The following is a 26,579-nucleotide window of genomic DNA, read 5'->3' on the forward strand; positions in this document are numbered from 1 at the left end:
TCATTGCTCTTGAATAGTTTCAGCAAGCTCAACAATATTGCAATCTTTAGGAAACTTTTAATCCGAGGACTTTTCACAAGTCTCTTTCTGCTTTTCTAAATGAATACATCATATGCTTGGATTGAGACGTTCTTTTCTTCTCTTCTCTTTTCTGTCTGTCTCTCTCAGTGGCAGTGATACTTTGTATCCCTGCCCTCACAAAGGCATAATCAATTCAAGAGTTTGTCTTGGGTCATTATTACCTGCTGGAGGACCATCTGTTCACTGAGGCTGGCCGAGGACTCTGCCAGGTACAAACACACACATGCACACACACACACACACACACACACACACACTGGGAAACACTCATACACAGGCACTCACACAGCCTCAAGGGTTGCCAGGTAGATTTGGGCAGCAGTAAGATGTGAGATGTAGAATAATTGGAGCAAGAAGAGCTGAAGACAAAAACCTTGGGCAGTGTATGTACATTTATGTTTTTTCTGTGTTTAAGCATACATGGCTGCATAGTGCAGTATGCATGTGCATGTGTTTATCTCTGCTAATGTGACACGTGTGCAACAGTGTGATAAGGTGGCTAGTGGGCGTGCAATGTGTCCATTTGTGTGTCAGGTACAGATGGTGAAGGCCATCAGGCATCTCACCCAGCCAAGTGGTTCAGCTACCGGTTAGAGTAGCATGGTTAAAGATAATTACACCCACAACCTTAACATCAGCCTGACTGCAGTGCTGTTAATATACTGAGAAGAAAAATGCAGTAAAATTAGAGGTGGCATGAGCACCAGCAGGAAAGAGATGAAAGAGAAACTGAGAAAAAGAACATTTGTATGTTTATTGTGGGATTTTTGCCTTTGTAGGCTAACATGTTGCCTTCCTCAGTTATATGTAAGAGAGCCTATAGCTGGGTTCCAGGTCCCCGAATTTTTCACCAGTTCATTTAAGTCTGTTGTGTTGATCAAACAGCTGTTTCACCAGTTAGAAAAACAATTAAGCTAGATGATGCTTTGGTGGGATTAAGAATAAGGGTGTCATAATTTTGTGACAGAGCTAGAGAATTGGAGGAAAAAGACTTGCTTCAAAAAACAAGCATAGATGAAACTGAAGCAGCTGTACAGGTTGTCCAAGTATAACTAACAGGAATAACAGCTGCTAAATCAGTATATTTCTTCGATGAATGTGGTAACCGTGAGGTTGGCTGCTCCTAGAAACAGCTACACAGCTTCTGTGATAGGCTGGATGTATCACTACTGTTTTTCCAGGGCAAAAAAAATAAGTCTGTGGCAGCATTCTGAAGTGATGTGGTGGGTGCTGTGTGGCCGTTCAGCTGCATATAGTGACATCGTAACAGGTTCTGTCCAGCAATGTTCTCACCTGACACTGCAGTGATGCATTTCATCCGGACACAAAAGGTGGCTTTTGGTGTTGTGATGTTACGCCAAAAGAATTGTCAAAGCAGCAGTATTTTATGAGTTCGGAATGAGAATGTGCTGCAGAGACAGACACCATGATTTCTGAGCAGCAAATAAAATGATTTTGATATGACAACTGATCAGATTGTTTGTCTAATAAGGTTCCAGTCTGGTTCAGTTATTGTTGACAGTCAGGGTGTAAATTGTGGGCACTGTCTTAATTATGCAGTTTCCTTCCATTTTGCCATTTTGTTCCATTTTCTGTTCCCTTTTCCTTGATCCAGGTTTAAATTACCAAGGCAAATTATTTTTGATGGAAGTTTATTTTTCTTTTGGTACAGCAACATGAAATAACTCATGTTTTTGTGGGATTTTAGCAATTGCCTAACAATGCAATTGTAATCATACCTATTAACCACTCAAGGAGTTTTCTAAATATATTTAGTTCAATTATGCCCCTTTCTAATTGCTAAGAATTAAACAAAGTCTGTGTATGTTGGTGGAAGCAGCTTGTACGTGAACTGGTCTCATTCTTTGTTGGTTTCAGCAAGTCCTCAGGTTTGTCCTCCTCTTAACATGACCATGAAGTTTGAAAAAGTGCTGCAGACTGTCACTGCTGCCTCTATTAGCATTTCTAGCATCACATCTGATGCTGCTGCTGCTTAACATAAACTGAATTACGGTTTAGTGGAAGGATTTTATTATAGAGCAGGAACAGAAATAGAGCCTGTTTTGTTACCGGGGTTATCGGCTGATTGCTAACATGCTTGTTTTACATAATATTTCATTCAAAAATGCACATATGCTAATGTGCTTCCATGCCCAATTTGCTTTGGCTGGGATCTCAGAAAACCCATGTTTTAGTTTAAATTGAGCTTACATTAGAATTATTTTCCTGCTAAATTGTTTGTGGAGACAGCGGAATCAGGAAGAGAAAGGAAGAGATATGACATGCACGCAAGTTCCCCAAACTTAGCTAACTCCTATTTGCTTGTGACGTCTGAGGGCTCTGCTTGTGCCAAATGAACTGAACTAGGGTTGCAATATCATTCTGCCTTCTACTGGAGTCTATGAGCACAGTGGGTGGAGCCTGATAATGAACGCCCAGTAGTGACATGACATCAGTCCAGCTGCGCTGATTCTGACCAGCTAAAGGTTAATAGCTGGAGCCCACCTACTTCTGTATAGCTAAGGCTGCCACAGCAGAGAAGCTACTACAGGAAGTATGCAGCCAAACTGGATGGAGCCATTCCCTAACCCCCTAGTATCAGTAGACCCTGCACACCACATTCCCCAGGTCATCAAGGGGCATGGAATCATGGAGGTGTATAACGCCCATTGGGGAGTCAGGTGCAACACAGCTGATACACACCCAACCCTTCGCCAGTCCACCAAAAATGAGCTTGACATGTCCAAGATACAGAACTACATAAACGGGCATGGCGTAGACCATGACACTTCTGTACATATGTTTGACACTAATCTCCCTGAATAAGGTCATTGACACTTACACACTGCATGTACAGCAGAACACAGTGAGAGGGTGCCTGCCTGCAAGGCATTTCTTGGATAGGGCTTTACCAGTCACAGAATCCCCAAACTTCACAAACAGCTGTACAGTGGCTCTAATGGAGGCCGTGCAACAACAAAACATACCAATGCACAAACTAGACGGAGCAGATGCAACTATGTCCTCCTGTTCCCGTCATGGGTTGGAGGACAAAAAACATCTGACTGTATTACTCATGACCTGAACAAACTTCTTATGTTCTTGGCAACAAAGGAAGGATTTGGTCTGAGAGAGGTCACCACAAAGCAGCAACTAACTGGAGTGCACCAACAAAGCAGTTAGTTTACACACACTCTTAGCTGAGGTCAGCGCAAAGGCTACAGTGACAGGTCCCATTGTGGGGAGAATGCACGTGTAAGCGGGCATTATCTTCTGACCACCTGCAATCACTTTACGACACACGTATTATGCATGCACACACAAACACACATGCTGTGTACAATGCACTTGTATATATTAAACATTATGATACATACACCTGCTATCAACATGTTTTCACATTCAACATTACAACCCTGTATATACATACATTCAACTGTCAACACATTGTGACTCAGTGTCACTTTAAGGAGGGGGAAGGTGACACTGTGTGTTTGTGTGTGTGTGTGTGTGTGTGTGTGTGTGTGTGTGTCTCTGTGTGGCTGCTGTGACAGTGGCAGGCGATAATGAGTGATGTGCATTAGTTGTTCAGCAGCATGATCCGGGCTATTTTTAGAGCTGATTGTGTTTTTGTATACAGAGGGCTTGCGAGATGGTGTGACTTTCAACAAAGTACAAGTTCATCAAATGTGAGTCACAGGGTGGCTGAGCAAAACAACCCCATTTGTCTTACTGATTTCCTCATGACATTTTTAGCGTAAATATGGGTGTTGCTTGCAGGATATCTAAGCACATTATAGAATACATTAGTGTTAATATGAAATATGCTATAATGAAAAACACCCCCAAACTCTAGGGGGTGGAATGTTTTCTCAGGTGTATGTCAAGCTAATTCTTTGTCAGAGTGATAATGTATTTCTCATATAACTACAGGGCAGGTGCATTTATGTGTCTCAACCCTCATGATAGTAATTTCATCAAACTGCACCTGCCTGCCATGGTAAATTTGCAAACATTTTTTCACTCAAGTACAGCCACTTCTGTCACAGTCACTGCCACAGAATTCAAAGCTAAAGTGTATAATATTGGCTAAAGAGAGGGATTTTACACCTGTCATTTTACCTGACATTCATGGCCTTTTAGAGCTGTGCTTAAAATGTAGTTGTCACAAAATAGTGACAAAGTTTACTATCGGAAACAGCAACCTTATTCAGAAAATTATGTTTTCCCTACCAGCCTGTGGGCTTTCATAGACAGATGGGTGTTGACTTCTGTTTGAGCACAGGGCATCATTCAATTACAGTTTCTACATACACATGATTTTAATGCCATTAGCCATTATGTTTCTATCCGAGATTCTAGTTTTGGCTCCCACAGCTGGATGTCCTGCCAGCCAACTAGCTAAAGTGCTGCCAGCAAGTCAATATGTCAGCCTGTGAGACCAAGGTTTTTTTTTTTTTGCCCTAAAGAGGCCTTTCAAGTATTACTTCCTGTCAGGCTGCGTAAAAAAGCAGTGTCCTTTGCTAAACATACCCTAACCTAAATCACCTTAACTGATCGTGTACGCATCACCAATTGATTAGTGGTGCAGTATACCAACTGAAACTACAGACGCCTTCGAGAGACTGCCCCAAAGTGTTCCCATTTGTTACAATTGTACAGTTCATTGTGTCTGGATTACTCAGATAGAGTTCTTTGAGGCTGTGGGATGGAGCCAGAGGAGGGTATGGAGTAGTTCTTTCTGTCTTAGAGTTTGGCCTTTTGGATTAAGTATGAACACTTTTACTGTAAAGCTGGGGTCGCATCATGGATACAGTAGGAACTGGATACACTGTTTGAAAATGGCACCCCATTAACTTCTGTGAAGGCATACATTTGAAAAGCCTTTCAGGCTTCCTCATGTGGCTGTGTTTTTGGGCCCATAGAGCATGTACACTAAAGCATCTCTCTGGACTAGCTGGTTAGGAGCATGCACTTTTCAACTCTCTCAAGACAGATGACTTCCCAGTGATTTCAGACACACATGAATAAGATAAAATGATTAAATCACATGATTCTTCCAGACTTTCAATTTTTTACTGTACCTAAAGAATCAAATTCAAATTGTTTTTCCCCATTTACATCTACTAGGCCAGGTTAAGGGGGCAGCAGGCTGAGCAAAGTACTCCTGATATCCATGCCCTCCAGCATGTCTTGGGTCTGCATAGGGCCTTTTACCAGTTGGATGTGCCCAAAACAAGTCGAATGAAAGGTGCCCAAGAGGCGTCCTGATCAGATGCCTGAATAACCTCAACTGGCCCCCTTTGACGTGGAGGAGCAGCAGCACTACTCCTAGCTCCCTCCCTGTATGTCTCAGCTCCGCACCCTTTCTGTAAGGGTGAGCCCAGATACCCTACAGGGGAAACTCATTTCAGGTGCTTGTATCCATAATCTTATTCTTTTGCTCAGTATCCAAAGCTAATGACCATAGGTGAGGGTTGGGACGTAGATTGGATGGTGAATGAAAAGCTTTGCCTTCTGACTCTGCTCTCTCTTCACCATGACAGTCCAGCACAACATCTGTATTACTGTGGGTACTGTGCTAAACCATCTGTTCATCTCACACTCCATTTTACCCTCACTCATGAACAAGAGTTACTTGATACTTGAACGTCTTGGGGCAGTAACTCTCTCCCAACCCCGAGAACGCAATCCACAGTTTCCCAGTAGAGAATCATGACCTCAGACTTGGAGGTACTGACTTTTGTCCTGACCTCTTCACACTCAGCTTCAAACCACCCCTGTGCATACCAGTAGTCACAGGGTGATGAAGGCAACAGAACGAATGATTGTCAAAAGACATGTCACCTCTTGTCCTGCTTCTTCAGTTCAGAAATGAAGAAGCAGCTCAGATGAGAGGTGAAATATGTTCAAGAAACTCAAGCAAATCAAGTTGCATCCAGTATAGCACCAAGAACAGGGTAGTCCAACAAAAAAGCTATTCCTGGCTCAAATTACTACCACTGTATACTTCCCAAACTTGTTCAATCCTGACTCGAAGGAGTATGAAACGCTACATGGTGCATATGTTTGAGAAGCCTTTAAATTGGACTTGCTGGTTCATTTTTCATCATCTCATCAGCACCATGTAGCTGTAACATGCTCACATTGATGCCGACCCTTGTGTTGTTTTGCCCGAGGGTTGTTGTCAGTCTGAAAGTGCCCTAAGTGCAGTCTGAAAGGCTCACCTCAGGGCAAAGAACCTGAGCATCTCACAATGCCAAGCAGTCACTATGTCAGCCACTAGTTCTTGGATAATGCTTTCATCTGTTGACTATATCAGCAGCCAGCCATTCATAAAACCAGGCTGGAAAATTTGTAGCTACATAACCAGCCAACTGGCCCTTTCCACAGCAGAGAAAGCACAGGTGTTACTAATAACATTAACAATGGCTCTGTCCTGTTTAGGTTTCCCAGTAAGCCTTGCCACTCTGACAGTGAGTCAGTATGAACAACACCAGGACCCTAAATCTGAACAGATAATTGGAATCCAGCCATTATTATTATGTTATTATTTACACCAGTACTTTTCCCACGAGGACATGTCAAAATGAAAAGGGTCTGCCATCCAGCTTGCTCCTAATGTACATAATCAGTTTCTGAATCAGTCATGCGGCGGATCATTGTGCAGCCATTCTACCTGCTTGCCAGTCAGAAATTCAAGGTTAGGTTTTTTGATAAAAATGACAGAATTTAAAAGCCCAGGCTTATTACATGTACATAGATATGAAACCGTGCTGTTTGTACGTTCAGATTTTACCTGATGAAGGCCTGAGGTCCAAAACATATTGACTGCAGGTGATGAAAAACTGTGAAGGCTTTTTTGTGTTTTTGTGTTTTGTGTTTTTATTCATCTGTCAAAAGTCTGCAGTGAGTTATTTGACAATGAATCAATGAAGAAGAAATTTAGCATAGCCTGCAGGATGCATTAGCAACAAGATACAGGAATGGAGCACACAGTATTATTTCATGACCAAGATAGCCTACGTTCTACAGGTGAGATAGAAATGATGATGAGGAGGAGGATGTAATAAAGGATGAGGAGCACACACAGACAATCTCACTGACCTGGTGTGCAAGGTGACTGTGTGTAACAATTTGTATTGGAACATGGATTTTAAAATAAATAAAAAAAAAAAAAAAAAACATTAAAAATACAGACATGGTGTGCAAAGGCCTACTTGGTCTGGTATGACAACAATAAACTTTAGCTTGACATTGCTGTATAACTAGCCCGTTCTCATTCAGGGGTCATTTGCAGTGATTTCGGGGTAAGGTCCTAAAAAGCCACCTTTGCGGCTGTAAGATATGCTGTTAGGCGGCGTCAGCTGAGAATGCACCCGGTGTTATGATGCACTGCCGGACAGCTGGATGGCACCTGCAGTGGCAGCATGATATGTGAATGTACAGAACCTGTTGCGTCTGCCTGGACAGCGTGAGGTTGAACCACTGTTGGTAACAAAGTATAGAGAGCATTAAGGTTCCTGTAGGGTGGATAATAGGTGCGGTGGATGGATCCAACAAAGACTTTTATGCATGAGTTCAGTGTTCGCCTCCCGTCTGAATATGATGTATTTTTTTACACCCTCTCATGTGCCTCCTTTCTATAGTCCTAACCATCTGTGCCAGCATGTGCTTTCGTTGATGTCTTGGCATTGGTTACCATGTGCCCATCTTGCCTAAACATTACTTTGTGCAGCGCACCCATCATGGGTTTGTGTTAACATTACAGTCAGATTAAAACGCCGTTGATAACAACATAAGGGACGAGAGGACACTTATAGGGAGGGCAGGAGAAGCCGTGAATGGGTCCAACACACCCCAGACCGGAAACCTCCTCTCCCCAATCCTAACCATCCGTGTCTTAGTTGCCTAATCCTAATCATTCATACCTCATGCAGCGTCATCCCACCAAGCACATTGGTCGACATCATTGTAGTACCATCCCGGAACATGAACAGCAGATAGATAGGGATACCCAGAATGTAATATGTAGACGCAGAAGTCCTCTGCAAAGCGGCAATATGGGATGACTTGGGATTAGAACATGTAGTATAACTGGCAAAACTGAGTTTGTTGACTCTATTACTTTAGTGCAACAAAATACTACATTTTAACAGTGACAAATATTGGCAGTAGTTTTATCACAATAGTCAATTAAAAAGTAACACATCAGTGGCTTACACATGTTTTCTTCATGTTTGGTTGCACTCCCACTGAAGTCACCTTATGATTATATTTTTAAAACTAATTGAAGAGAATGTTGTGAAATGATGGTAAATTCAATGTGCCATTATCCTCTAAGAGCCACTTGACTTGTATACCACTGTTTTGAGGTATAATTCAATGTTTTTGTTTCATTGTGTATAGTAACATGTTAAATTTAACAGATGGTATTTAAAAGAACAGAGGCTTATTAAATGGTGTATATAAGGATTTTTATGTTTTGGTGCTTGACATGAAAACATAACCATATTTCATAATTGTTTTTTGTCCTCTTCAAAAGATTCCCACATAACAAAAGATGCTGAGAGAGTATTTTTTCCCAGCTCTCCCACTGATGAGGCTTTTCTTTCTTTCTTTCCTGCCTGCCCACTGAAGTCCAGAGTGTATGAGAACCCTGAGCCCCAGCTAACTGATAGGCTTGATGTGTAATTAATGGTCTGACACGGGCTAATGAAGCTAATGACGCTAACTGCGCTAGCATATGGGTGCCCCATGGGGATCCACACTCGGCGCTCTAATTTAGATAAATGACGCCCCAGGTTACACCGAGCTATTTGCATTTCATTTGGTGGAGGCCAAGGGAGAAACGGGGATTAAACAGGGGGATGGGTGGGAGAGATCAAATGGCAGAGGTGTTTGGGGTTGGAGGGATGGGGAGATGGAGGTGTTTACACTGGTGAATGTGTATGCATATGTGGGTGTAGATCTCCCCTTGGCCATGCATGATGCTGTTGTCAGATAAAAGGATTGGTAGCAGAGGGGGCTGATGGCAGCTGTCAGAAACAGATGACAAAAAAACGACAGCACTCCTGTGTGTACTTGTGTGTGTGTATTTCTGAGGATGCACACAGATTTGTAATTACTGTATAGTGGCCCTTGGGAGACATGTCATTGTCAGCTAGAAAGTCTCAAGAGGAAAGAGAATGTGCTCTGTTTGGATTGCATCATTGTAATACATGAGAGGCTCTGCCTGTCGGAACAGTCAGACATGTATATATTTTAACCTGCTCACATAATATTGAAAGTATCCTCGCATGCATTCAAAGATGAAGCAATGTTTATAGAATATTTTATGTGTATGGAATGCAGCCTTATTGAGCCATTTTTTCTACTCTAGGCTAAAAATCTTAAAGCTTAATTCAAATTTACATAATTTTTAATCACCTGTCACCCTCACCTGTCCCTCTAAGGTTTTCTTCAGGATGTAGCATCCTGAGCAAAAATGCCATCTTTTCAAAATTACATATTCCCTGTATGTGACGTGTTGGTGGTGGTGGTGGTGGCTGGTAATTCACAAAGACACTCTTGATAGCTGTCATCAATTTTTTGGATATTTTAAATGACACATCAACCAAATCATAGATGTATGCCACATATGATTTTATTCATAGTTTATATTTATATAGCCATTTATATAGCCAAACGAAGGCGGAAATCAAATCTGACACTGGACATGACTTTGATGTAAAATAAGCCATAGCCACAGTCGTACATCACTACAGCTTTCACTCATTTTGTGTCAAAGTCATGTTTGACCCTTTGAAACCTGGATTGGCATCACTTTCTTGTGTTGCTGTTGTACGACTTTTTACAAGTAGGCTATTTAAACCATTAAACCCTGAAAAAAAAATAAAAAAAAAAAAAAAACGGGTGAAATTTCTCTTATCAACATGGGGAAAAGCAACTCGGTAAGAAATGTTCCACATATTGCAAAAAATTAGGAGTTGTAGAAATAAAAACGTTAAGGGATGAAGAAATAAACAAGGGAAAACTATATAATTGTCATAATTACATACACTATATTACCAAAAGTATTCGCTCACCTGCCTTTACTCATACTATGAACTGAAGTGCCATCCCATTCCTAACCCATAGAGTTCAATATGATGTTGGTCCACCTTTTGCAGCTATTACAGCTTCAACTCCTCTGGGAAGACTGTCCACAAGGTTGAGGAGAGTGTTTATAGGAATTTTTGACCATTCTTCCAAAAGCGCATTCGTGAGGTCACACACTGATGTTGGTCGAGAAGGCCTGGCTCTCAGTCTCCGCTCTAATTCATCCCAAAGGTGTTCTATCGGGTTCAGGTCAGGACTCTGTGCAGGCCAGTCAAGTTCATCCACACCAGACTCTGTCATCCATGTCTTTATGGACCTTGCTTTGTGCACTGGTGCACAGTCATGTTGAAAGAGGTAGGGGCCCGCTCCAAACTGTTCCCACAAGGTTGGGAGCATGGAATTGTCCAAAATGTTTTGGTATCCTGAAGCATTCAAAGTTCCTTTCACTGGAACTAAGGGGCCAAGCCCAGCTCCTGAAAAACAACCCCACACCATAATTCCTCCTCCACCAAATTTCACAGTCGGCACAATGCAGTCTGAAATGTACCGTTCTCCTGGCAACCTCCAAACCCAGACTCGTCCATCAGATTGCCAGATGGAAAAGCGTGATTCATCACTCCAGAGAACGCATCTCCACTGCTCTAGAGGCCAGTGGCGGCGTGCTTTACACCATTGCATCCGACGCTTTGCATTGCACTTGGTGATGTGTGGCTTGGCTGCAGCTGCTCGGCCATGGAAACCCATTCCATGAAGCTCTCTGCGTACTGTACTTGGGCTAATCTGAAGGTCACATGAAGTTTGTAGCTCTGTAGCAATTGACTGTGCAGAAAGTCGGCGACCTCTTTGCACTATGCGCTTCAGCATCCGCTGACCCCTCTCCGTCACTTTACGTGGCCTACCACTTCGTGGCTGAGTTGCTGTTGTTCCCAAACGCTTCCATTTTGTTATAATAGAGCTGACAGTTGACTGTGGAATATTTAGGAGCGAGGAAATTTCACGACTGGATTTGTTGCACAGGTGGCATCCTATGACAGCTCCACGCTGGGATTCACTGAGCTCCTGAGAGCGGCCCATTCTTTCACAAATGTCTTGTTTCACAGTCTGCATGCCTGAGTGCTTGATTTTATACACCTGTGGCCAGGCCAAGTGATTAGGACACCTGATTCTGATCATTTGAATGGGTGAGCGAATACTTTTGGTAATATAGTGTATTTTAAGTGATGTTACATAATTATTATAATTTTTAAGCACTTTTTAGAATAGAATGGAATAGAATTTCTTTTGTCATTGCATAAAAACAAAACAGCAGGGCATCTGTCTGAGAACATAGGATGGATAAAAGAATAGCAGACTGCAAAAAAACATATCAAGCAATTTACAAAAAAAATAGCATATGCACATGAATTTTCACAGTAAGACAAAATAAAAATGACAGTTATCAATTAAGTGCAGACCAAGTAGTCCAGGTGCAAAGTGCAAGTCATTTACTTGACAGTTTCTTTGTCTTTTTCTGTCTTTCTTCCTTTCTTTCTCGGTGCTAATTTTCAGGTAATTTTCTTGTAATTTTTTACTAATTTATTGTTACTTTAGTGGTCATTTCTTCTCAAGTTGCTCTTTGCCTTCTTCCTATGTTGGTAAAAGAAAACAAGCCAATTTGCTCATGTTTTAAAGGGTTAATGCACTGTGTTGAAATCTTGTATTTTACTCTGAATGTTGTTCATGATTCCTGTTAAGTTTCTGAAATGCACTGATGATACATCCAGGTGTGACCGCTGTGCTTAGGCAGCATAATGTACTATCATCCGTAAGTGCAGGATTTCCCATGTATTTGTTTATTAGTGGCAACTCGGCATGATAACATCTGCCCCCATGTATGATTTTTTTTTTTTTTTCTGGAGCCAGAGCGTTCATCAGGAGCACTGTTGGAATATATCAGGGGTCCTCATAAGTCGTAAAACGTATGTTTTCTTACAAAAAGTAATGCACCCAAATCCATGCATGTCTTTTGAAAGGCTGCCATCTTGTACCAATAAGCTAAAGGGAGCAAACAAGGAAACATCTTGAGTGGACTTATCAGGAGGCAGGTTTAGGTGGTGGATGGGTCACAAAAATCTAGTTTTTACCTTGGACTTTCCTCTGGAGATGCATGTTCAGAATCATATAAGTTGGTTGAATTCTGAGTCACTTTGAGGTGCGTCCTCACCGTGTTGTTTTTTTTATTTCTTAGACCTAACCTTAGTAACTGTTCATTAATTACACAACTATACAGTGAGGGTGGCAAATTTGTAGGAACTTTTGTGTGTGCATTTTTGTAGGAAATCATACGAACCGTTCTATGAGGATACATGGATTATATATGGCCTACCGTTTATTTATCGATTGTAAATATACTCTGGGCACAGATAGATCTACAGAACACCAGACACAGTTAAAGTGAAATTTAACCATTCATTGCACTGGTTCTAAATGTTGCTTTCACTCCCTCTGCAGCAGCTGCTCCTCCACTCCTCCTCAAACTCCACAAACTGCTGCTGGGGAAAAAAAAACTCAGCTCTGCCAGTGCTGTGTTCACAGACCTGCAAAAAGGTTTGAATGTAGAGAGGGGATACATAATGACACAAAGGGGTGGACACACAAACCAGGAAATTTGCGGTTTTAGCATTGCGCTTGATGAGTTTGTGGGTGTGAATGACACCATTCACACCCATCTGTATGAAGATACTGTAAGGGAGGAGCTGCTTCAAACAACAAATGGTGAGGACATCGCCTGAATTTTTTCACTTTGTCCTCACCAAGTTTGAGAAGATGAATTTAACCCAAACTCCATCTCCAAGCTTTTTTCTGGAGATTTTAACTGCACAGTCAGGAGACAGACTTGCAGTGATAATTTGGGATGCACCAATCCAGTCTATGGAAGTGATGCCCAACACTGGCCTTAGTAAGCAGAGCAGGTATGAAGATGTGACTGGTCGACATTAAATTACAATTTACTCACTTCAGTGAGCTAATATTGATGTTAAGCTACTGTTGTTACTCATTACTTGCATGTGCTTCAATGAATTTATTTGACTGTCAGGACACTTTTTGGCTGCGTAAATATCACCACCAGCCCTGTGTGAAAATCACAGCCCTCTCATTGATTTCATCTGGCCAGTCTGTAGATGCAGCAGGGGAGACAGAGCAGAGGCCTCTGGCATTAAAAAAAAAAAGCGAGATCATGTGACCAAAAGTTGACCCTGACTCACCTTTTGCCCAGCTGCACACAAACACATGCAAGTACATATCCTTGTTATGTCAGCAGGGTATTTCTACCTTGCTTTCTTTGTGGTAAAATAAAAAATAAGTGCCACCATGATAACTTTCCAGAATCGTAAAGTCCTTTTTCTTAGTAATACAAATGCCTGCACAATGTTTTTGTGTCTGATGAGCCTTCACATTCATGGATCCATTACTCAGATTTGACTTCCTAAATTGTATTTCATCTCTTAGAAGTACCCAAAGCATCACATTTTGAACAATGCCTTCTGCAACCTCTTGTGTTTGGGATGTAGCTGCAGTGATCTAAAGGTGTTTAATGTGTTTTCGTGCTGACTCCTTTTGACTCAAAGACGACCTTTTATGTTTATTTAACTTCTACTTTGGGTTTCTACAAGAACATATTTAACTGCTTTATGTTCACATTGACACTTTATTTTCCTCATACTGTCTTGTTGCTTTGCAGTGGACTTCCACTTCTACATTTTATGCTCTAGGTCTCCTTTTGTGTCTGCTCTTTACATTCAAGGATGGTGTGAACACCAGCACATGGTGGGATGACGTTGCATGTGATTATGTTAAGGCAACAGCAGGTGTAGGAAAACCATCAGATTCAGACACAAGGTATACACTGGTGGGCTTCTTCATGGAAGTGGGTTTGTTGATCCATCCGCCGGCCCTTCCTCCCACCCTACAGGGACTGCAGGTGCTTCTTACGTAGTGTTGTTACCAGCAGCGTTTCAACCTAATGCTGTTCAGTGGTGCATCATGTGGATGCTACAGGTTCCATCCAACCACATTCACAACTGACGCCAACCATCTGTGTATCATGCTGCTCTGACAGGTGCCATCCAGCTGTCCAACAGCATATAATAACACTGCGTTTGGTTCTGTCCGGCAGTGTTCTCAGCTGACCATGTCCAGGGGGGTATTCTACAGATGCAAATAGTGGCTTTTCACGATGGGATGTTATGCGAAAAGCACTGCAAAAGTGGCATTGTTTTACAACTTCGGAATAAGAACAGGCTGAACTATTACAAGGAATTGCAGCACTTTCTCCCTCAAACAAATCGTCAATAAAGGGGACATATTTCCAGCCGTAAGGTGATCCGGAATCAAGGAGAAATTAAAACATTTGCAACCAAGATTACATGTTTCTCTGACGTTAGCATGAAGTTACATATGACAGTGTATGTAATGTTTTCAATTGCAGTAGCATGCCTAGAACACATTACCATATAAAGAAATCCATCACCTACTGACATCAGCTTGTCCCAAAGTAGAAAAGTAAACTGAGGTTTTTGCACGTGAAGTGCTCCAAACTTTTGAAGTTTTTGTACGAAACATTCTCTCTGCCTCCGCCATGCCTCTATAAACACTGGCTTCTCCCGTCTGCATGTGACGAAAACAGTCTCACAACACAGCGAGTGACGTAATAACCCCGCGATACAATGAATCGATTAGCGATTTGTTGTTGCAGCCCTGATATATATATATATATATATATATATATATATATATATATATATATATATATATATATATATATATATATATATATAATAAGAGTTGTATATATAATAAGAGATGTATTGATATTACATTTTCGTGTCATGATTATCGTGACCAGAATTATTGCGATAATTTACCCCCTGGAAAATGCACTTTCAACATTTCTGCGTCTGTAGGAGATTGTTGCTGCTAACTTCAGTGGAGGCAATACAATATGACAGTTAGTATCTACAATTAACTTTTTGATTCACCAGCCAAGCGCACTTTTTACCAGCCAAAATAATAAATCGCCTTTTTTTCCTCACATATACATTTATTTCAGTAAATTTAATTTAGATAATATGCAAACTTGGAGAAGAGGTCAGAGCAAAATCTGAAGTATTAAATATATTGAACATCTCATTACCACAGCCTTTGTGTGTCAATGAGTTCCCTCTGGCAAGCTGTGATGCTGGATATCCATCTAGGGCTTTCGATGTGAGAGCCAAAAAGAGTTTGCCGTGATGGTTCAAACTACGGGCCTCCGTCTTAATATCTCATAACCTTCATCAGTTTAGTGATCAGCTGATGTCTGGTGCTGTAAACTGAGCTGCATAACAAGTTGCACACGCATAACAAGTTGCACATGAGACCTGCACCACACAGGTGTGTGTGAGTGACAGTGACACAGAGAGCACAGGAGCAGCTGCACAGAGCAGCAGAGTCACGCACAAATGGCAAATAACCTCCAGAGATTTTATCACATTTGGCGCTGGATGGTTTTTTTTATATATATATATATATATATATATATATATATATATATATATATATATATATATATATATATATATATATATATATATATATATATATATCATGGACCTAAATTCTCATCAGCCAGTCCTTGTACCTGTTGGCCCAGAGTGCCCCTTTCCTTCTATTCTTCTCTTCACTGTAAAGATGTTGTGCTCTGTTTAAGAAGGTCTTAATGCTGGTCTTTTCTATTGTTAGTGGTGGTTAGCTCTCTAGTGTACTTGATGTGTGAGTTGAAGTGTCGATCCCATGTTAGCATGTTACTCTCCATTTACTCATCAAGCCAATGTCTAATGCCGAAAGCCCCAGAAAAAAAAAATCCAGTAAGTGGACCTTTAGTTGAAGATTACTTTCTCAAACTAAGGGCTCAAAAAGACCTTTCATATTTGATGTTACAGAAAATGTTGCAAAAGATGGTTGTTAACATGGAATTTCACGTGCTATCTGTGAGTTGTAGATGGATATTAGATCAGACTGCAGTGACTATAAAAAAGCATCAGACTATTTGTTTACCTGCTGCCTTCTGTCAGAATGAATCACGGCTGTCAAACACTCCAAAGCATGATAATATGATGTGTATGATGTGTGTTTGAACACGCTGGTGAAAGAGGCAATTAGCTGGAACAAATTTTGCTGAGTGGAAGGTCCTCAAAACAGAAATAAACAAGACCTCTCTCTGTGCGTGCTTTAGTCTATGCATATGTTAAAGGTACACCAGCAGACTTTAATCACAATTTTCTAGTATAAACACTACAAGAGGAGAATTGATAACTTCACATGTGATATCATATTTAAAGGGGCTAATTTGTATCAGACTCCAATTCTGAAGAAATAAGGAAACAAGAGGTTGAAAAAGACAGTGGGATGTTTAATTGTTGTCACGAGCTATGTAAATGAAAACCAGCCAGTTTTCATTGCCAGGTTGTCAAATACCGATTCTTTGTAACGCCTATGATATAGACACCAAAGGCAGCCTTTAGCATCTCTATGAGATACATTGACCTTTAAAAGTAATATGATGATGCAGAAGTCCACTACAGTGCAACAGAATGTGATAACCTGGGGTGAGAATCAGAAACATCTCAGAGCTATGGTGCAGTTTCACTCGAAATATTTTTTCCATAGTGATAGAGGTCATTATAAGCACAAAAGTAAAGGATTTTTCCATGAATAATTCGTTTGATCTAAAACACTGGAATCTTGACAGACTGATTTCTCTCATGTCTCCTTGTCTCCCCAACTTAATGACTAGATTTGCAAATGTTTCACTGTCTCCTACCGTGAGTTAACAAGTTTGGAATAAATAGCTGAATTTTAATTTTTAAGGTTTGTATTTAGTTGTTCTCTTGGGAGAATTATTTTTCAAAATTTTGTTGACCTTTTTCAACATTTAACACATGCTGGCCCTATTGTCAGATGTGGAGATGCTAACGGCTTCGGACATTGTTGGACTCTCTTGACTGACTTTTTGGTCAGAGACAGAGTTTGTGAAGTGGCAGACGGGATAGCTGTTTCCCATTTTTAAAAAGGGGAACTGGAGAGCGTGCTCCAGTTCTTAGGGTATCAAAACAGATTGTTTGAATAATGGCCTTTAGATTAACTCCAATGTATACAAAGAGTGAGAGAGGCAGAAGGCAGGGGAGGAGAACTGGTCAAACAAAACAGCACTTCCATCCAGGAAATCGCAGTTTGTGTCCTGCGTGAAACCGAAAGTCAGTGTTGTTTTAATGCAACGTTACATATTTTACCTGCAGTTGTCATGTACTGACATCACTTGTGATGTATTTACATAACTACTCACATTATGTAACAAAGAGTCATTTTAACACAAAACATTTTCTCTTTTCTAAACTTAACCAGTTAGTTCTGCTGTCAAAACCTAATTGTAACCATTTCACAACATTTACTAAGTGTTACAAGTGTAATTTTTAGCTATGCATCACAAATGCCCTTTTGACACAGTAGTGGCACTATTGGACCGCTATGAAGTCTCTTCTTTACACTGCCCTTGTATGTTTACACAGAAACAAACGGAGGCTGCATAATGCTGCTACTGCATGTGATATTAGACAGCATGCAGACATTGTGGTAACAAAAGATGTGGGACAGGTGAGTAACACAACGGTGTCAGTCTCTAGTGTAACACTAGATAGATACAAGATACTCATCCGCAGCTCTTAATAAAGAATAACAATGGCATTAACCCTTCTTTCACAAGCATTTAAACTATTGAAATGTCAGCTAATTGGATTGGTTTCTTTAAAAAAAAAAAAAAAACATTGAGGAAAAAAGCAATCAGCAAATTGGAATTAAATCTCTCAGAAATTGCGAAAAAATCGCGACACGTTAGGAGAAAATTAACTGAAAATTAGCTTTAAAAAAGAAAGTGAATAACTATTAAATAACAAGCGGAAAATATCAAGAAAACTATAATTATAATGATCACAACTCATTGCCTTTTTTTCCATGTATTTGTGAGAAATATGCTCCGGTTTCAAAGGGTTAACATGGTAATAGCAGTCATTTATCATACCTGTTACAGTGTATGGCAGCTGATCTCCTCCTCTGCTCAGAAGGGTAAGGAGCTCCCTCCCCTCATTGTTTTCCAATATGGAGACGTGTTTTGGGCGCTGCTATACTTCTTTGAGTTAGTTGCTAACTACTAGTAGCTGCTTTTTAAGTCTTTGCATGTTGCACATATAACGCAACATCAAAAACATCACACTTGTCAAGACCCAGGTTCTGTCCTGGTAGGTGTCCCTTTTTCACAGACCTCAATGCGGCGTTGTTAATACTTCCATTTCCGGCTTAGAGGCGAGACAACTCTGTCCACCTATTCCACTATCATAACTATTGTAAGAATGGCCTAAAATGACCACCTTAGACAGCCAGGGTAAAAGGGGCTATAGATCACTAAAGTGTGCCCCTGCGTCACTATGAGATTCCGACAGTCGTGATAAAGCATCAGTATTTGATGACCTGGGAATGAGAAAGGGTTGTGAAAACAGTACTGTAACTGTAATTTATTGCATTTATTCTTTGTGCTTTATCTTAATTAACAATTATCTTAATTGTTTGTTCTCCCATAAAATGGATTTGGGAATGGCAATATGATGCCAAAAAAAAAAAAAAAAAATTAGCCAGCTAACACCATACAAGGCATTTATTTGTGGATCAAACTTTAAAGCTTTCTTCACTCCAAGACTATTTTTTCAATGCATGTTGAGAGTGGAAAGGGCTGTTTGTGCATGTGGAAACAATAATTTGACCAAAAACCCTAACTCAAGACCCACATAGAGGCTTTATCTAAGATTAAAACACATCTAACAGACCTGATCAGTGGATGAATTGTATTCAGTTGACATGGAGATGGTTCAGTTGTCAGTCAGATGACGACAGGTGGTCAAACTGTACATGTGGATAAGATCATCGATATCAAAACATAGATACCTCATTAGCTGCTGCTCTAAGCTCATTTCTGAAATGTTTCTGAAAAGTAGAGGAAGTATAAAGTTGCCTTGAATGATGTTATATGAAATTTAAAGTAGCATAAAATGTAAATATTCAAGTAAATTGCCAGTACCTTAAAACTGTACTAAAGTACTGCACATGAATGGATGTACTTATTACACTCCATCACTGGAAGTTACTTAAGTCGCAGCTTGCATTTTCCAGTGTTGTGGCTGGTCAAGAGATTACTGTTTTGTCATGAAAATCGATTCCGAATTAAACAAGTTACAGTCGGTTTTGTAGGGAATTCTGCATCTCTCAATACACATGTATTTGTTTACTAGCAGAACTTAACCTTTCCCAATATGGCGCTTGCGCAGACATTTGTCGAACAGGAATGCGGTATCTACGTTTCTTTCTCTATGGCTGAGATCATAAATCCCCTTTCTGTTCAAGAAGGCCTCTGTGGTTTCATCAAGCCTCAGTCATCCACTGGTTGATGACCTTTGACCCCTTCCCAGTTCACATACGGACAGGTCTCTGAAAGCTGATGTCTGTTTCTCCTGTTTAATCAATAACTTTTCATGTCACAGATATTGCCAACTACCATCAGTCCTTTTTTCACTCCAGTTTTCACCAACAAACCAATCTTAATTATTCCTGATAGCAGCGTGAAATGAAAACAGAATCTGACATCAGCCAAACAGAAACCCCGCTGTAAAGGTTGTGGTTGATATTGTACATTCAGATGGTGTTTTGATGCTTCCTGAAGCAGACCTTGTCATGCCATCCACATCAGCCTGTTCTGTCTCCCAAAATCCACCCACCACAGAACAAGAAAACCTGACCTTCAGCCATAATGGACTGCGTAACCTGTTGACTTGTGGGTAATGCAGTTTTTAATAGACTGGCTTGAACTTTCAGAGCCAGGAATGAAGCGAGAGTGAGAGTGAGGGCAGGAAGCCGGGCAGGAAACAAGAGAGAAAATGCGTATTTGGTGGAAGAAATACAAACAAACAGCTAGATAAGACTGTTTGGCTGTTATTGTTTTCCGTGTCTAACATCCTGAGACATGGCCTGTGGTATTCAGGAGATTTAATGCAGAGGAGAGAGAGAGAGATCCATAAAGCATCTACTCTCCCTCAACACCCCAGGGGAAGCCATCTTTAATTCATGAACACTATAAAAATAAAGGTTTTTCTCTGAAGGCCCTGCAGCCTGTAACAAACTCTCACAGCAACATGGCAGCGGGCAGATGTTGATGCTGTGGTTATGGATGGATATCGGCTTGTGAGACCCAGGTTATACTTTATGTGGAAATGAACAGAGTCTAAGTTTGGCTGAGCTATTAAATGGATTCCAGTAAGCTGCGTGTTGATTCTGTCTCTCTGCAGACGGCAGACTGACACATGACAGCCAGATAATACATGAACAGACTGTAAGTTTTGTTCCACAGCAGGCTGAAATACAAGGAGGGTAATACTGCATTTTATGTCACTTTCAAAAAGACATGTCTGATAGTTGCACATACTCATCATTTTCTATTTTCATGTATTTAAGTCTGGGACTTTTTGTCCAGATTTCATATCATATACAGGATAGTCTGTACTCTAGCTTGTGATGGAAGAATATTTCATAATTTAGTAAGCAATCAATAACGCTAATGGTTAATTATATAGAAACTTTATTTGTTCTCTTAGGAAATTTTTTATTTATATATATTTATATATTTTTAAGGTATTTAAAAAAAAAAAAGAGTTCTCAGCTGGGCTCTCTCAGCTGATTCACCTTTTCAGTGCCTGGGACAGTGCCTGTGTGGAGTGGCATACCAGAGTGGTGGTTCCCATTTTCTAAAAGGGGATGGGAGGATGTGCTCCTTATTATCGGGGCAGCACACTGTTCAGAGTCCCCTGTAGTTTATTTCAGGGTGCTTAAGAGGAGGCTTCAACCAATCGTTGAGCCTCAGGGTACTTTCACACATACCCTGTTTGGTTTGATTCAAATAGACTCTAGTTTGTTTGTGTAGTTGGTGCGGTACGTGGTGCAGACCAAACAACAGAGAACCATCTTTTTAGGCAGTCTCAGTCCACTCCCAAACGGACTCTAATTAGGTTTGTTTGTGGTGTTAAAATAAGCGAAACAACCATACAATTTTATGATAACAGATAGCATGATTTCAACAGCTAAACTAATAACACGAACACATAGTAATCAATGCTGTTAAAGGTCACTGCAGCTGCTACGGACATGTACATCAGTGGCAGTGCAAGCTCACATTTACGTTAATAACAACAGTTATCTATCCAGTCAGTTGCCTCTATTGAGTTAATATTTTCAAAACGTATGCGTATTAAAACATATATGTATTTAACAATGGGACAGGGACTTTTAAATGGTCTTTCTGTCACTGAGGGACTCATTCAGAAGCCTCATTAAGAACCTCACTACACACAATGCAGACGTGTGTCTGAAAAATGCCTGTTCCTCTGTAGTGGAACATATATGCAGAGCTGAAAAAAAAAAAATTCTGTTACCTGTGAGCATAACAACAAAGCAATGTGCTGAGGGTGTACACGTGGCCAGCAGCAGCCCTGATAACGTGATGGATTTGCAGTTTAATAATAGCCAACTAATAATGCTTACAATCAGTTATTTCTCTGTGAGATCTCTGTGACACCAAGAATTTAAATAGAAACACTTTGGAAGCATTAAAGTGCTGCTGTTTAAAGTTCTGTCAGTCACTTCATTTGATTTCCCAGTGTGGGTCCTGATGATGCACCAATGATACAGGATGACAAACACCAAAAGTGTCCCATCCACAAGTTACGTTTCAGTTACTAGAATCTCATGTTTACTTATCTAGGTCCCCCCACCTCCAGCTGTAATTTAAGTGCTGAAAGATTAATACATAAATAACTATAATGCAATGATGTTATACATATGTGGTCTTTCAAAATCAATCAGAAGTTGCAACACCTCAATTCTAGATCAATTAATGTCAACATCTTGACTTTTTGTCATTTGGGGTTTTGTTTCATCCTAAAATAAACAAAATATTGGCTTTCAGAAAATTAAACTGTTATATAAATTCAGCCGATAAATACAATTTTAAAGCTCGTGAAGGCATGATGACAAAGTGCGAACGCTTGTCAACAGCACTCTGGTCTTACTCAGTAAGACCACTTTTCCTTCCTGACTTAAATTATGAATGACAGGCTTATAGTAACAAGGCGAGGTCTGGGGCAGTGGGTTTCCGTCTTATTTTAAATTTTAAATTTAAAATTTTTAGTCCTGGCTTTACAGAATATTCGTCTGCTGTTGGCATTCCGGTATGCTGGACACTGGACTCCTGCATGAAAGTATGTGTTTATTCTTACTATCCACCGTCCCTCCTGCCCAGCCTATAGGGACCCTCGTGCTCCTTATGTTACATTGTTACCGGTAGCATTTCAACTTGACGCCTTCCAGCAGCATATCATGTGGACGTGATAGGTTCCATTCAGCCACGTTCTCAACTGACACCAACAATTTACCCATCATGCTGCCCCAGCAGGTACCATCCGGCCGTCCAGCTGATGCCATTCAACGGCGCATCATGCAAACTCCAAAGCTGGCTTTTGGCATTTGGATCTTATGCTGAAAGCACTGCAAAAGCAGCATTATATGACAATTTTGGAATGAGAACCGGCTGGCTGACGTTGGCTCTATCAAGAGCAAAAGAAAAAAGTTGCTGGCACAGAATATTGTCTGTAGACTGAGAGCATGTTGTGGTTTGTTTGTATTTAAGATGTAATCTGCATTCATTTAACCTTTTAACCAAGTCAAAACTTAGTCAAAACTAGTTTTCATCGAAGATTTCTATTGAAAGTGAAAATGTATTTTTATAATGGGACTTAAACTTAAATATATATAGTACTTTAGCATGTGGTGAAAAAATTTGGTTTGTTTAAATAAAACAATAGAAGTCCAAAATCCAGATGTAGGATTTTCACTTAAAAACAGGAAGGGAGTTCTCTTGTGATTAATAGAAGTCACCTTGTCTATCTAAATATGACTTAAAAAGACTGACAGGTACATCTTTCACTGCTGAAGACACACTCAATAATTTCATCACACTGCCGTTTGCTTTTCTTATTTGTCCCCGGTGGTTCTTATTGTTTCTTCCATTATCTTAAACACCACTGGGAGATCCATCAGGGCGTGGGGGTTATGGTGTAATCTGCATGTGTTTTATTCTGGGATGTGAAAATATACAATGGATGGTAACTTTGAGGTTGTTTGAATATATAATTTATATGGGATTATGAATAATTTGTGCTCTTCACTTTCCCTCTGCCCTCCCGGCGCCTCTCTGTGGAAGAGAGGCAGGAAAAGCCATGATTGACAGCTCGTTTCATGCTCTGTAACCACAGCAGCTGACAAGGTTGTGTCAAATGAAATGACTGGTGAGGAGAAGTGTTTAGGGAAATATTCTCCCGCTCTTGCTCTTTGTTTCTCTGCCCTGATCACACTAAATGTGTTCGACAATCTCACCAGCAGGCCGCCAGTGCCTAATTTATGAATGAGGGGTGAATCTACTGTAGAGTGGTGGAAGATAGCAGAGATAGCAGCTGACCTGTCAGTCTGTCTGGAGCTAAAAGAGGTGAGGCCTGTGTCCTACTCATTATATAGGCCACTATATAGTACCCTCACCATAGTGCTGTCCAAATGTATAGAGAAAATTATAATACCCTATATAGAGGACTCAAAGTTTTCCACAATGCATGTTGGGATCTTAAGCAATACAAGCAATAGTGATGAACCAAGCACTGAAAAACCATCATGCATTGTGCTAAAGGAGAAATCTGGAATCTGGATAAGAGGAGAGAGAGCATTTAACTTTTAATATATTGAATTTTATTTTTAGAGTTTTTTAGTCATGTAATACATTACAACCCAGTCTGATTCTTTTATTCTTTATCACGCCCCTCAGTGTCTCATGGTGACGCACAGGGAACCCTTTAGAGTATCTATATGACGCACAGCTGAAACACAGTGTAACACCTGGTTTCCTTCTGCATCTGTCATTAACGTTGCGGGATGGTACTACTATGATGTCGACAAATGCACTTGGTGGGATGACGTCGCATGCGGTTATGGATGGATAGGATTAGACAACAAAGTCACTGATGGTTAGGATTGGGGAGAGGAGGCTTCTGGTCTGGAGTGTGTTGGACCCATACACTGCCCCTCCTGGCTGCCCTATAGGCGCCCTCTCGTTCCTTATGTTATCGACAGCATTTTAACCTGACGAGGTCCTGATGCATATCATGTGTATCGTAACAACACGACTAGCTCTGTCCTGGTGCATTCACAGCGGACACCATCCAGGAGCTGTCATGTAGACATAAATGGTGGCTTTTGGTGTTGGGATATGCGTTGAAAGCACTGTCAAAGCGGTGGTATTCAATGATTTGGAAATGAAAACGGGCTGTACAAAGTGTCTGTATTTGACACTCTTGAATGAGAATGGGCTGCCCAGTACAGCACAAATCTACGCTAGCAACCCAGCTAGCAACTCAAGCTCTATATTATTAGCTTGCCCTCTTTTGTACAATAATTGCCATTTTTTTTGTTCATAAATAGCTAAAAAACCTTGGAGAGTCACATGAGATACAGAAAAATATTGCTCCGTATAATATCATGTTTTGATCAACAGCATAAAGAAAGTTACCTGAGTAGTATCCCAAAGTAGAACTGCATGATATGGACAAGGAATCACATTATGATTGATTTGACAGACACTGTGTCTGTGATATTCATGATTTTAGTGGGAACAGTCATTTTTGCATTTCATTTTCACTGAAAAAAATGTTAAAATGATGACTTTTGTTGTGGTCTGTACAAAACATGTCCCCTTACATCTGGAATATGATTTATAGATCTATATAGTGCTACAAAGATTCATTTACCATAGTATGTTGAGAGACATCTTACCTTCATCAAAAGAATTGCGGGTCATGCTATTAGGATATGATAATTGGCCATAATGCCATTTTGATAATATTTCTAATAATGCAGCCTTTTAGAGAGTTTTGTTTCTTTCATTTTCTGATAATTTTACTATGCAGACCTCTAAATAGAATTCCTTAGACAGTGAGCAGAGAGCAGTGAATGAGTGAAGGAGATGAAGGACAACTTTGTTCCTTGAAACTCTATTTGTCTATAAGTAGTAGGCTCACACAGATGTGTGTGTGTGTGTGTGTGTGTGTGGGGGTGGGGGGGTGTGTGTGTGTGTGTGTCCACATGTGCATGTGTCTGATATCAGAGCAATGATTTGAAGTCTTTGTTGCAGCATACCAGTGCTGTTGTTCGTCACCTCTTCAAAGCCACCGAGCTGTTTATGATTATGGAGAGCCGTGAAGGTCAAACAGAGATACTGTTGCGTCAGACTTTGTAGTTGTTATGCAGAATTTGTTCTTAGGTCTGGCTCTGTAAATGACAGCTTTAAAAAAAGTCTACTTTGATCTGCAATTGCATATAATGGAGGCAGTTACGACTCATTGAATGAACTCAGTAATTGATTAAGCTTTTTTTTTTCTCTAACTGTGGCAGTTCTGCAATTCCTGTATTATTGGCATGTTTGCCCAAAACATATTGATTGAGTATCGATGCACAGCACAAGACAACCACTATGTCTCCTACACCACTGTAAATCATATAGAAACACTGTCTAGCACAACTGCAGCTCCAATGTCTCTAATATAAAGCAGCATCCAACCTAAGGACAGACAATGTTAGCTATGTACAGTACATATTACACATATTTCATACATGTAGCGTAAACTTTAACAAGACCATAAATATATATAAGAATATTCCTGCCACTTGTCAAATTAGCTTTCAGAGTTTTTACAACTTTTAATGTCAACCAGCAAGTTTAAGACTAATTTTCTAATGACCAAAACTGAAAGCAATTCTATTTTGCTAAAAGGTTTATTGTAACATAAAACACAATGTTATTGTGCCCAATTAACTAGTTAGATCAACTGCTGAGAAAGACAACCCTTTAAAAAGTGAAACACATAGAAGACGATGAACATATTTTAATATTATAAAAGTATCTACTTGTTTTACCAACAGAATTGGGAAATATCTGGCTTTCATAGCAATTTTGTGTTTGTCACTCTACATGTGAGTTTGCACTACTTGGGTTCCCATCACAACGAGTTTAAGAAGAGGAATTTATTCAATAATTTCATAAAAAAATTAGCTGTTACAAATTATTTTGAGATTTTACAATGCAATGTCAGAAAAAAAGATTCCTAAAATCCCACTGAAAGACCTTTGGAAGAGTAATTAAGTCATTTAATATCAGATGAGGCTTTATTTTTAGATTATTGAAT

General features: G+C 40.2%; 1 protein-coding gene across 1 annotated transcript in view; it reads left to right on the forward strand.

Annotated features, from left to right (window-relative positions):
• The first annotated feature begins 249 nt into the window (after positions 1 to 249).
• Positions 250 to 26,579, forward strand: part of LOC121962737 (inactive N-acetylated-alpha-linked acidic dipeptidase-like protein 2) — a 498,032-nt gene continuing 471,702 nt past the window's right edge. The window contains exon 1 of the mRNA XM_042513024.1: positions 250 to 290. The gene's annotated coding sequence lies outside the window, so the exon portion shown is untranslated. The remainder of the gene's footprint in view (positions 291 to 26,579) is intronic.

The sequence above is a fragment of the Plectropomus leopardus genome, chromosome 3, assembly GCF_008729295.1.
Source record: "Plectropomus leopardus isolate mb chromosome 3, YSFRI_Pleo_2.0, whole genome shotgun sequence".
Taxonomy (NCBI): Eukaryota; Metazoa; Chordata; class Actinopteri; order Perciformes; family Serranidae; genus Plectropomus; species Plectropomus leopardus.